This window comes from Cololabis saira, chromosome 18 (genome assembly GCF_033807715.1).
Source record: "Cololabis saira isolate AMF1-May2022 chromosome 18, fColSai1.1, whole genome shotgun sequence".
In the NCBI taxonomy this organism is placed as follows: Eukaryota; Metazoa; Chordata; class Actinopteri; order Beloniformes; family Belonidae; genus Cololabis; species Cololabis saira.
This window is the reverse complement of record NC_084604.1, coordinates 42,271,192-42,281,727: the sequence shown is the minus strand read 5'-3', so window position 1 is coordinate 42,281,727 and position 10,536 is coordinate 42,271,192.

Genomic DNA, 10,536 nt, shown 5'->3' with positions numbered 1-10,536 from the left:
AGGTAGAAGGTCAGCAGCAGCTGGATGGTGGAGGTAGAAGGTCAGCAGCAGCTGGATGGTGGAGGTAGAAGGTCAGCAGCAGCTGGATGGTGGAGGTAGAAGGTCAGCAGCTGGATGGTGGAGGTAGAAGGTCAGCAGCTGGATGGTGGAGGTAGAAGGTCAGCAGCTGGATGGTGGAGGTAGAAGGTCAGCAGCTGGATGGTGGAGGTAGAAGGTCAGCAGCAGCTGGATGGTGGAGGTAGAAGGTCAGCAGCAGCTGGATGGTGGAGGTAGAAGGTCAGCAGCAGCTGGATGGTGGAGGTAGAAGGTCAGCAGCTGGATGGTGGAGGTAGAAGGTCAGCAGCAGCTGGATGGTGGAGGTAGAAGGTCAGCAGCTGGATGGTGGAGGTAGAAGGTCAGCAGCAGCTGGATGGTGGAGGTAGAAGGTCAGCAGCAGCTGGATGGTGGAGGTAGAAGGTCAGCAGCTGGATGGTGGAGGTAGAAGGTCAGCAGCTGCTGGATGGTGGAGGTAGAAGGTCAGCAGCAGCTGGATGGTGGAGGTAGAAGGTCAGCAGCAGCTGGATGGTGGAGGTAGAAGGTCAGCAGCTGGATGGTGGAGGTAGAAGGTCAGCAGCAGCTGGATGGTGGAGGTAGAAGGTCAGCAGCAGCTGGATGGTGGAGGTAGAAGGTCAGCAGCTGGATGGTGGAGGTAGAAGGTCAGCAGCAGCTGGATGGTGGAGGTAGAAGGTCAGCAGCTGGATGGTGGAGGTAGAAGGTCAGCAGCTGGATGGTGGAGGTAGAAGGTCAGCAGCAGCTGGATGGTGGAGGTAGAAGGTCAGCAGCTGGATGGTGGAGGTAGAAGGTCAGCAGCAGCTGGATGGTGGAGGTAGAAGGTCAGCAGCTGGATGATGGAGGTAGAAGGTCAGCAGCAGCTGGATGGTGGAGGTAGAAGGTCAGCAGCAGCTGGATGGTGGAGGTAGAAGGTCAGCAGCAGCTGGATGGTGGAGGTAGAAGGTCAGCAGCTGGATGGTGGAGGTAGAAGGTCAGCAGCAGCTGGATGGTGGAGGTAGAAGGTCAGCAGCAGCTGGATGGTGGAGGTAGAAGGTCAGCAGCAGCTGGATGGTGGAGGTAGAAGGTCAGCAGCAGCTGGATGGTGGAGGTAGAAGGTCAGCAGCAGCTGGATGGTGGAGGTAGAAGGTCAGCAGCAGCTGGATGGTGGAGGTAGAAGGTCAGCAGCAGCTGGATGGTGGAGGTAGAAGGTCAGCAGCAGCTGGATGGTGGAGGTAGAAGGTCAGCAGCAGCTGGATGGTGGAGGTAGAAGGTCAGCAGCAGCTGGATGGTGGAGGTAGAAGGTCAGCAGCTGGATGGTGGAGGTAGAAGGTCAGCAGCAGCTGGATGGTGGAGGTAGAAGGTCAGCAGCTGGATGGTGGAGGTAGAAGGTCAGCAGCAGCTGGATGGTGGAGGTAGAAGGTCAGCAGCTGGATGGTGGAGGTAGAAGGTCAGCAGCAGCTGGATGGTGGAGGTAGAAGGTCAGCAGCTGGATGGTGGAGGTAGAAGGTCAGCAGCAGCTGGATGGTGGAGGTAGAAGGTCAGCAGCTGGATGGTGAAGGTAGAAGGTCAGCAGCTGCTGGATGGTGGAGGTAGAAGGTCAGCAGCAGCTGGATGGTGGAGGTAGAAGGTCAGCAGCTGGATGGTGGAGGTAGAAGGTCAGCAGCAGCTGGATGGTGGAGGTAGAAGGTCAGCAGCTGGATGGTGGAGGTAGAAGGTCAGCAGCAGCTGGATGGTGGAGGTAGAAGGTCAGCAGCTGGATGGTGGAGGTAGAAGGTCAGCAGCAGCTGGATGGTGGAGGTAGAAGGTCAGCAGCAGCTGGATGGTGGAGGTAGAAGGTCAGCAGCTGGATGGTGAAGGTAGAAGGTCAGCAGCTGGATGGTGGAGGTAGAAGGTCAGCAGCTGGATGGTGGAGGTAGAAGGTCAGCAGCAGCTGGATGGTGGAGGTAGAAGGTCAGCAGCTGGATGGTGGAGGTAGAAGGTCAGCAGCAGCTGGATGGTGGAGGTAGAAGGTCAGCAGCAGCTGGATGGTGGAGGTAGAAGGTCAGCAGCAGCTGGATGGTGGAGGTAGAAGGTCAGCAGCAGCTGGATGGTGGAGGTAGAAGGTCAGCAGCTGGATGGTGAAGGTAGAAGGTCAGCAGCTGGATGGTGGAGGTAGAAGGTCAGCAGCAGCTGGATGGTGGAGGTAGAAGGTCAGCAGCTGGATGGTGGAGGTAGAAGGTCAGCAGCTGGATGGTGGAGGTAGAAGGTCAGCAGCAGCTGGATGGTGGAGGTAGAAGGTCAGCAGCTGGATGGTGGAGGTAGAAGGTCAGCAGCTGGATGGTGGAGGTAGAAGGTCAGCAGTTTTTCAAAAAGCACTTAGACAGTCCTTAACTTACTTTCTTTCAGACTTTATAAATGTCTCAGATCATTTAAACATCACTTTCTCTTTACCGTTACAGGTTGCAAACATACATTCAGAGTTCTTTGGACAGAAATGCTCACACATTAAATATCAGCATTTACAGGATTTCTAACCTCAGAAACTCCAACCCAAATAAAATGGATTTGTTCCGTGACTCGAGACAGGCGGGTACTTTATTGATCCTGGAGGAAGTTTGGGGACTCAGCAGCACTCACGCAATAAAGAGACAAAGGTATTAAAAATAAGAAAAGGGTCATGTTAAAAATAGAAACATAAAAATGCAAATGGAGAATCAGGACAAAAAATAGAACAAAATGAAAAAATAAATTGCTGTGATGTAAACAGTGAATCAAAGTGAATTAAAGTGAAGTGACAAAACCCTTAAACTGACACTGTCCACTAAAATGAAGAGACATGAATTAATACTGTCCACTAAAATGAAGAGACATGAATTAATAATGCACATGAACTTTGACCCCTCTTTGTATTGGACATAGACATGTCTACTGATATTTAGACATTTAAATTCCCTCCAAAACGTTAACAGAGTGGCGTGAGGTCCAGATATATGGTTTGTTATCTGAGGGCAGCACCATGCCATACAGGCTTCATTTGAATAAAACATTTAAGTAAAGCTAAATATAATTCTTATCATAAACATAAAACTGGTTTGATGCTGGTTTGGTTTGGTGCTGGTTTGATGCTGGTTTGATGCTGGTTTGGTGCTGGTTTGATGCTGGTTTGATGCTGGTTTGATGCTGGTTTGGTGCTGGTTTGGTGCTGGTTTGGTGCTGGTTTGATGCTGGTTTGATGCTGGTTTGATGCTGGTTTGGTGCTGGTTTGGTGCTGGTTTGGTGCTGGTTTGGTGCTGGTTTGAAGCTGGTTTGGTGCTGGTTTGGTGCTGGTTTGATGCTGGTTTGAAGCTGGTTTGATGCTGGTTTGATGCTGGTTTGGTGCTGGTTTGGTGCTGGTTTGGTGCTGGTTTGGTTTGGTGCTGGTTTGGTGCTGATTTGGTGCTGGTTTGGTGCTGGTTTGAAGCTGGTTTGATGCTGGTTTGAAGCTGGTTTGATGCTGGTTTGATGCTGGTTTGGTGCTGGTTTGGTGCTGGTTTGGTGCTGGTTTGATGCTGGTTTGGTGCTGGTTTGGTGCTGGTTTGGTGCTGGTTTGATGCTGGTTTGATGCTGGTTTGGTGCTGGTTTGATGCTGGTTTGATGCTGGTTTGGTGCTGGTTTGATGCTGGTTTGGTGCTGGTTTGGTGCTGGTTTGGTGCTGGTTTGGTGCTGGTTTGGTGCTGGTTTGGTGCTGGTTTGGTGCTGGTTTGATGCTGGTTTGGTGCTGGTTTGGTGCTGGTTTGATGCTGGTTTGATGCTGGTTTGGTGCTGGTTTGGTGCTGGTTTGGTGCTGGTTTGGTGCTGGTTTGATGCTGGTTTGAAGCTGGTTTGGTGCTGGTTTGGTGCTGGTTTGGTGCTGGTTTGGTGCTGGTTTGATGCTGGTTTGAAGCTGGTTTGGTGCTGGTTTGATGCTGGTTTGGTGCTGGTTTGGTGCTGGTTTGATGCTGGTTTGAAGCTGGTTTGGTGCCGTTTTGATGCTGGTTTGGTGCTGGTTTGGTTTGGTGCTGGTTTGATGCTGGTTTGATGCTGGTTTGATGCTGGTTTGGTGCTGGTTTGATGCTGGTTTGGTGCTGGTTTGGTGCTGGTTTGGTGCTGGTTTGGTTTGGTGCTGGTTTGATGCTGATTTGGTGCTGGTTTGATGCTGGTTTGGTGCTGGTTTGGTGCTGGTTTGGTGCTGGTTTGATGCTGGTTTGGTGCTGGTTTGGTGCTGGTTTGGTGCTGGTTTGATGCTGGTTTGATGCTGGTTTGGTGCTGGTTTGATGCTGGTTTGATGCTGGTTTGGTGCTGGTTTGATGCTGGTTTGGTGCTGGTTTGGTGCTGGTTTGGTGCTGGTTTGGTGCTGGTTTGGTGCTGGTTTGGTGCTGGTTTGGTGCTGGTTTGATGCTGGTTTGGTGCTGGTTTGGTGCTGGTTTGATGCTGGTTTGATGCTGGTTTGGTGCTGGTTTGGTGCTGGTTTGGTGCTGGTTTGGTGCTGGTTTGATGCTGGTTTGAAGCTGGTTTGGTGCTGGTTTGGTGCTGGTTTGGTGCTGGTTTGGTGCTGGTTTGATGCTGGTTTGAAGCTGGTTTGGTGCTGGTTTGATGCTGGTTTGGTGCTGGTTTGGTGCTGGTTTGATGCTGGTTTGAAGCTGGTTTGGTGCCGTTTTGATGCTGGTTTGGTGCTGGTTTGGTTTGGTGCTGGTTTGGTGCTGGTTTGGTGCTGGTTTGGTGCTGGTTTGGTGCTGGTTTGGTGCTGGTTTGATGCTGGTTTGAAGCTGGTTTGGTGCTGGTTTGGTGCTGGTTTGGTGCTGGTTTGGTGCTGGTTTGATGCTGGTTTGAAGCTGGTTTGGTGCTGGTTTGATGCTGGCTTGGTGCTGGTTTGGTGCTGGTTTGGTGCTGGTTTGGTGCCGGTTTGATGCTGGTTTGATGCTGGTTTGGTTTGGTGCTGGTTTGATGCTGGTTTGAAGCTGGTTTGGTGCCGGTTTGATGCTGGTTTGATGCTGGTTTGAAGCTGGTTTGGTGCCGTTTTGATGCTGGTTTTGTGCTGGTTTGGTGCTGGTTTGGTGCTGGTTTGGTGCTGGTTTGGTGCTGGTTTGGTGCTGGTTTGGTGCTGGTTTGATGCTGGTTTGAAGCTGGTTTGAAGCTGGTTTGGTGCTGGTTTGGTGCTGGTTTGGTGCTGGTTTGATGCTGGTTTGATGCTGGTTTGGTGCTGGTTTGGTGCTGGTTTGGTGCTGGTTTGGTTTGGTGCTGGTTTGGTGCTGGTTTGGTGCTGGTTTGGTGCTGGTTTGATGCTGGTTTGAAGCTGGTTTGGTGCTGGTTTGATGCTGGTTTGATGCTGGTTTGGTGCTGGTTTGGTGCTGGTTTGGTGCTGGTTTGGTGCTGGTTTGGTTTGGTGCTGGTTTGATGCTGGTTTGAAGCTGGTTTGGTGCTGGTTTGATGCTGGTTTGGTGCTGGTTTGATGCTGGTTTGAAGCTGGTTTGGTGCCGTTTTGATGCTGGTTTGATGCTGGTTTGGTGCTGGTTTGGTGCTGGTTTGGTGCTGGTTTGGTGCTGGTTTGGTGCTGGTTTGGTGCTGGTTTGGTGCTGGTTTGGTGCTGGTTTGGTGCTGGTTTGGTGCTGGTTTGGTGCTGGTTTGGTGCTGGTTTGGTGCTGGTTTGATGCTGGTTTGATGCTGGTTTGATGCTGGTTTGGTTTGGTGCTGGTTTGATGCTGGTTTGGTGCTGGTTTGATGCTGGTTTGATGCTGGTTTGGTTTGGTGCTGGTTTGGTGCTGGTTTGATGCTGGTTTGGTGCTGGTTTGATGCTGGTTTGGTTTGGTGCTGGTTTGGTGCTGGTTTGATGCTGGTTTGGTTTGGTGCTGGTTTGGTGCTGGTTTGGTGCTGGTTTGGTGCTGGTTTGAAGCTGGTTTGGTTTGGTGCTGGTTTGGTGCTGGTTTGATGCTGGTTTGGTGCTGGTTTGATGCTGGTTTGGTTTGGTGCTGGTTTGGTGCTGGTTTGGTGCTGGTTTGAAGCTGGTTTGGTGCTGGTTTGATGCTGGTTTGGTGCTGGTTTGGTGCTGGTTTGGTGCTGGTTTGAAGCTGGTTTGGTGCTGGTTTGGTGCTGGTTTGGTGCTGGTTTGGTGCTGGTTTGGTGCTGGTTTGGTGCTGGTTTGGTGCTGGTTTGGTGCTGGTTTGGTGCTGGTTTGAAGCTGGTTTGAAGCTGGTTTGGTGCTGGTTTGGTGCTGGTTTGGTGCTGGTTTGGTGCTGGTTTGATGCTGGTTTGATGCTGGTTTGGTGCTGGTTTGGTGCTGGTTTGGTGCTGGTTTGGTTTGGTGCTGGTTTGGTGCTGGTTTGATGCTGGTTTGGTTTGATGCTGGTTTGATGCTGGTTTGGTGCTGGTTTGGTACTGGTTTGGTGCTGGTTTGGTGCTGGTTTGGTGCTGGTTTGATGCTGGTTTGATGCTGGTTTGGTGCTGGTTTGGTGCTGGTTTGGTGCTGGTTTGATGCTGGTTTGATGCTGGTTTGGTGCTGGTTTGGTGGTGGTTTGGTGCTGGTTTGATGCTGGTTTGATGCTGGTTTGATGCTGGTTTGGTGCTGGTTTGATGCTGGTTTGAAGCTGGTTTGGTGCTGGTTTGATGCTGGTTTGATGCTGGTTTGGTGCTGGTTTGGTGCTGGTTTGGTGCTGGTTTGGTTTGGTGCTGGTTTGGTGCTGGTTTGATGCTGGTTTGGTGCTGGTTTGATGCTGGTTTGGTGCTGGTTTGGTTTGATGCTGGTTTGAAGCTGGTTTGGTGCTGGTTTGATGCTGGTTTGGTGCTGGTTTGGTGCTGGTTTGATGCTGGTTTGATGCTGGTTTGATGCTGGTTTGATGCTGGTTTGATGCTGGTTTGGTGCTGGTTTGGTGCTGGTTTGGTGCTGGTTTGATGCTGGTTTGATGCTGGTTTGATGCTGGTTTGATGCTGGTTTGGTGCTGGTTTGATGCTGGTTTGGTGCTGGTTTGATGCTGGTTTGGTGCTGGTTTGGTGCTGATTTGGTGCTGGTTTGATGCTGGTTTGATGCTGGTTTGATGCTGGTTTGATGCTGGTTTGATGCTGGTTTGGTGCTGGTTTGGTTTGATGCTGGTTTGGTGCTGGTTTGGTTTGGTGCTGGTTTGGTGCTGGTTTGGTGCTGGTTTGGTGCTGGTTTGATGCTGGTTTGATGCTGGTTTGGTGCTGGTTTGGTTTGGTGCTGGTTTGATGCTGGTTTGATGCTGGTTTGGTGCTGGTTTGGTGCTGGTTTGAAGCTGGTTTGGTGCTGGTTTGATGCTGGTTTGGTGCTGGTTTGATGCTGGTTTGGTGCTGGTTTGATGCTGGTTTGATGCTGGTTTGGTGCTGGTTTGGTGCTGGTTTGAAGCTGGTTTGGTGCTGGTTTGGTGCTGGTTTGAAGCTGGTTTGATGCTGGTTTGAAGCTGGTTTGGTGCCGTTTTGATGCTGGTTTGATGCTGGTTTGGTTTGGTGCTGGTTTGGTGCTGGTTTGGTGCTGGTTTGATGCTGGTTTGGTGCCGTTTTGATGCTGGTTTGATGCTGGTTTGGTTTGGTGCTGGTTTGGTGCTGGTTTGGTGCTGGTTTGATGCTGGTTTGGTGCTGGTTTGGTGCTGGTTTGATGCTGGTTTGATGCTGGTTTGGTGCTGGTTTGGTGCTGGTTTGGTGCTGGTTTGATGCTGGTTTGGTTTGATGCTGGTTTGATGCTGGTTTGGTGCTGGTTTGAAGCTGGTTTGGTGCTGGTTTGATGCTGGTTTGGTGCTGGTTTGGTGCTGGTTTGATGCTGGTTTGGTTTGGTGCTGGTTTGATGCTGGTTTGGTGCTGGTTTGATGCTGGTTTGGTTTGGTGCTGGTTTGGTGCTGGTTTGATGCTGGTTTGATGCTGGTTTGTTGCTGGTTTGATGCTGGTTTGATGCTGGTTTGAAGCTGGTTTGGTTTGGTGCTGGTTTGGTGCTGGTTTGGTGCTGGTTTGATGCTGGTTTGAAGCTGGTTTGGTGCTGGTTTGGTTTGGTGCTGGTTTGGTGCTGGTTTGGTGCTGGTTTGGTGCTGGTTTGAAGCTGGTTTGGTTTGGTGCTGGTTTGGTGCTGGTTTGATGCTGGTTTGGTGCTGGTTTGGTGCTGGTTTGGTGCTGGTTTGATGCTGGTTTGGTGCTGGTTTGGTGCTGGTTTGATGCTGGTTTGATGCTGGTTTGATGCTGGTTTGATGCTGGTTTGATGCTGGTTTGGTTTGGTGCTGGTTTGATGCTGGTTTGATGCTGGTTTGGTGCTGGTTTGGTGCTGGTTTGATGCTGGTTTGATGCTGGTTTGGTGCTGGTTTGATGCTGGTTTGATGCTGGTTTGGTGCTGGTTTGGTTTGGTGCTGGTTTGGTGCTGGTTTGGTGCTGGTTTGGTGCTGGTTTGAAGCTGGTTTGAAGCTGGTTTGGTGCTGGTTTGGTGCTGGTTTGGTGCTGGTTTGGTGCTGGTTTGGTGCTGGTTTGGTGCTGGTTTGATGCTGGTTTGGTGCTGGTTTGGTGCTGGTTTGGTGCTGGTTTGAAGCTGGTTTGGTGCTGGTTTGGTGCTGGTTTGGTGCTGGTTTGGTGCTGGTTTGATGCTGGTTTGGTGCTGGTTTGATGCTGGTTTGGTGCTGGTTTGATGCTGGTTTGATGCTGGTTTGGTGCTGGTTTGGTGCTGGTTTGGTGCTGGTTTGATGCTGGTTTGATGCTGGTTTGGTTTGGTTTGGTGCTGGTTTGGTGCTGGTTTGGTGCTGGTTTGATGCTGGTTTGGTGCTGGTTTGATGCTGGTTTGAAGCTGGTTTGGTGCTGGTTTGGTGCTGGTTTGGTGCTGGTTTGGTGCTGGTTTGGTGCTGGTTTGGTGCTGGTTTGGTGCTGGTTTGGTGCTGGTTTGGTTTGGTGCTGGTTTGGTGCTGGTTTGGTTTGGTGCTGGTTTGATGCTGGTTTGGTGCTGGTTTGGTGCTGGTTTGGTGCTGGTTTGGTGCTGGTTTGGTGCTGGTTTGGTGCTGATGCTGGTTTGATGCTGGTTTGATGCTGGTTTGATGCTGGTTTGGTGCTGGTTTGGTGCTGGTTTGGTTTGATGCTGGTTTGATGCTGGTTTGGTGCTGGTTTGGTGCTGGTTTGGTGCTGGTTTGGTGCTGGTTTGGTGCTGGTTTGGTGCTGGTTTGGTGCTGGTTTGATGCTGGTTTGAAGCTGGTTTGGTGCTGGTTTGGTGCTGGTTTGATGCTGGTTTGGTGCTGGTTTGATGCTGGTTTGATGCTGGTTTGGTGCTGGTTTGGTGCTGGTTTGGTGCTGGTTTGGTGCTGGTTTGGTGCTGGTTTGAAGCTGGTTTGGTGCTGGTTTGATGCTGGTTTGATGCTGGTTTGGTGCTGGTTTGGTGCTGGTTTGGTGCTGGTTTGGTTTGGTGCTGGTTTGGTGCTGGTTTGATGCTGGTTTGGTGCTGGTTTGATGCTGGTTTGGTGCTGGTTTGAAGCTGGTTTGGTGCTGGTTTGATGCTGGTTTGGTGCTGGTTTGGTGCTGGTTTGATGCTGGTTTGATGCTGGTTTGATGCTGGTTTGGTGCTGGTTTGGTGCTGGTTTGGTGCTGGTTTGGTGCTGGTTTGATGCTGGTTTGGTGCTGGTTTGATGCTGGTTTGGTGCTCGTTTGATGCTGGTTTGGTGCTGGTTTGATGCTGGTTTGGTGCTGGTTTGGTGCTGGTTTGGTGCTGGTTTGGTGCTGGTTTGGTGCTGGTTTGATGCTGGTTTGGTGCTGGTTTGATGCTGGTTTGGTGCTCGTTTGATGCTGGTTTGATGCTGGTTTGATGCTGGTTTGGTGCTGGTTTGATGCTGGTTTGATGCTGGTTTGATGCTGGTTTGGTGCTGGTTTGATGCTGGTTTGGTTTGGTGCTGGTTTGATGCTGGTTTGGTGCTGGTTTGATGCTGGTTTGGTGCTGGTTTGATGCTGGTTTGGTTTGGTGCTGGTTTGGTGCTGGTTTGATGCTGGTTTGGTGCTGGTTTGGTGCTGGTTTGATGCTGGTTTGGTGCTGGTTTGGTTTGGTGCTGGTTTGGTGCTGGTTTGGTTTGGTGCTGGTTTGATGCTGGTTTGGTTTGGTGCTGGTTTGGTGCTGGTTTGATGCTGGTTTGGTGCTGGTTTGATGCTGGTTTGATGCTGGTTTGGTGCTGGTTTGATGCTGGTTTGGTTTGGTGCTGGTTTGGTGCTGGTTTGGTGCTGGTTTGGTGCTGGTTTGAAGCTGGTTTGGTTTGGTGCTGGTTTGATGCTGGTTGGGTTTGGTGCTGGTTTGGTGCTGGTTTGGTGCTGGTTTGATGCTGGTTTGGTGCTGGTTTGGTGCTGGTTTGAAGCTGGTTTGGTGCTGGTTTGGTGCTGGTTTGGTGCTGGTTTGATGCTGGTTTGGTGCTGGTTTGGTGCTGGTTTGAAGCTGGTTTGGTGCTGGTTTGGTGCTGGTTTGGTGCTGGTTTGGTGCTGGTTTGGTGCTGGTTTGAAGCTGGTTTGATGCTGGTTTGGTGCTGGTTTGGTGCTGGTTTGGTGCTGGTTTGGTGCTGG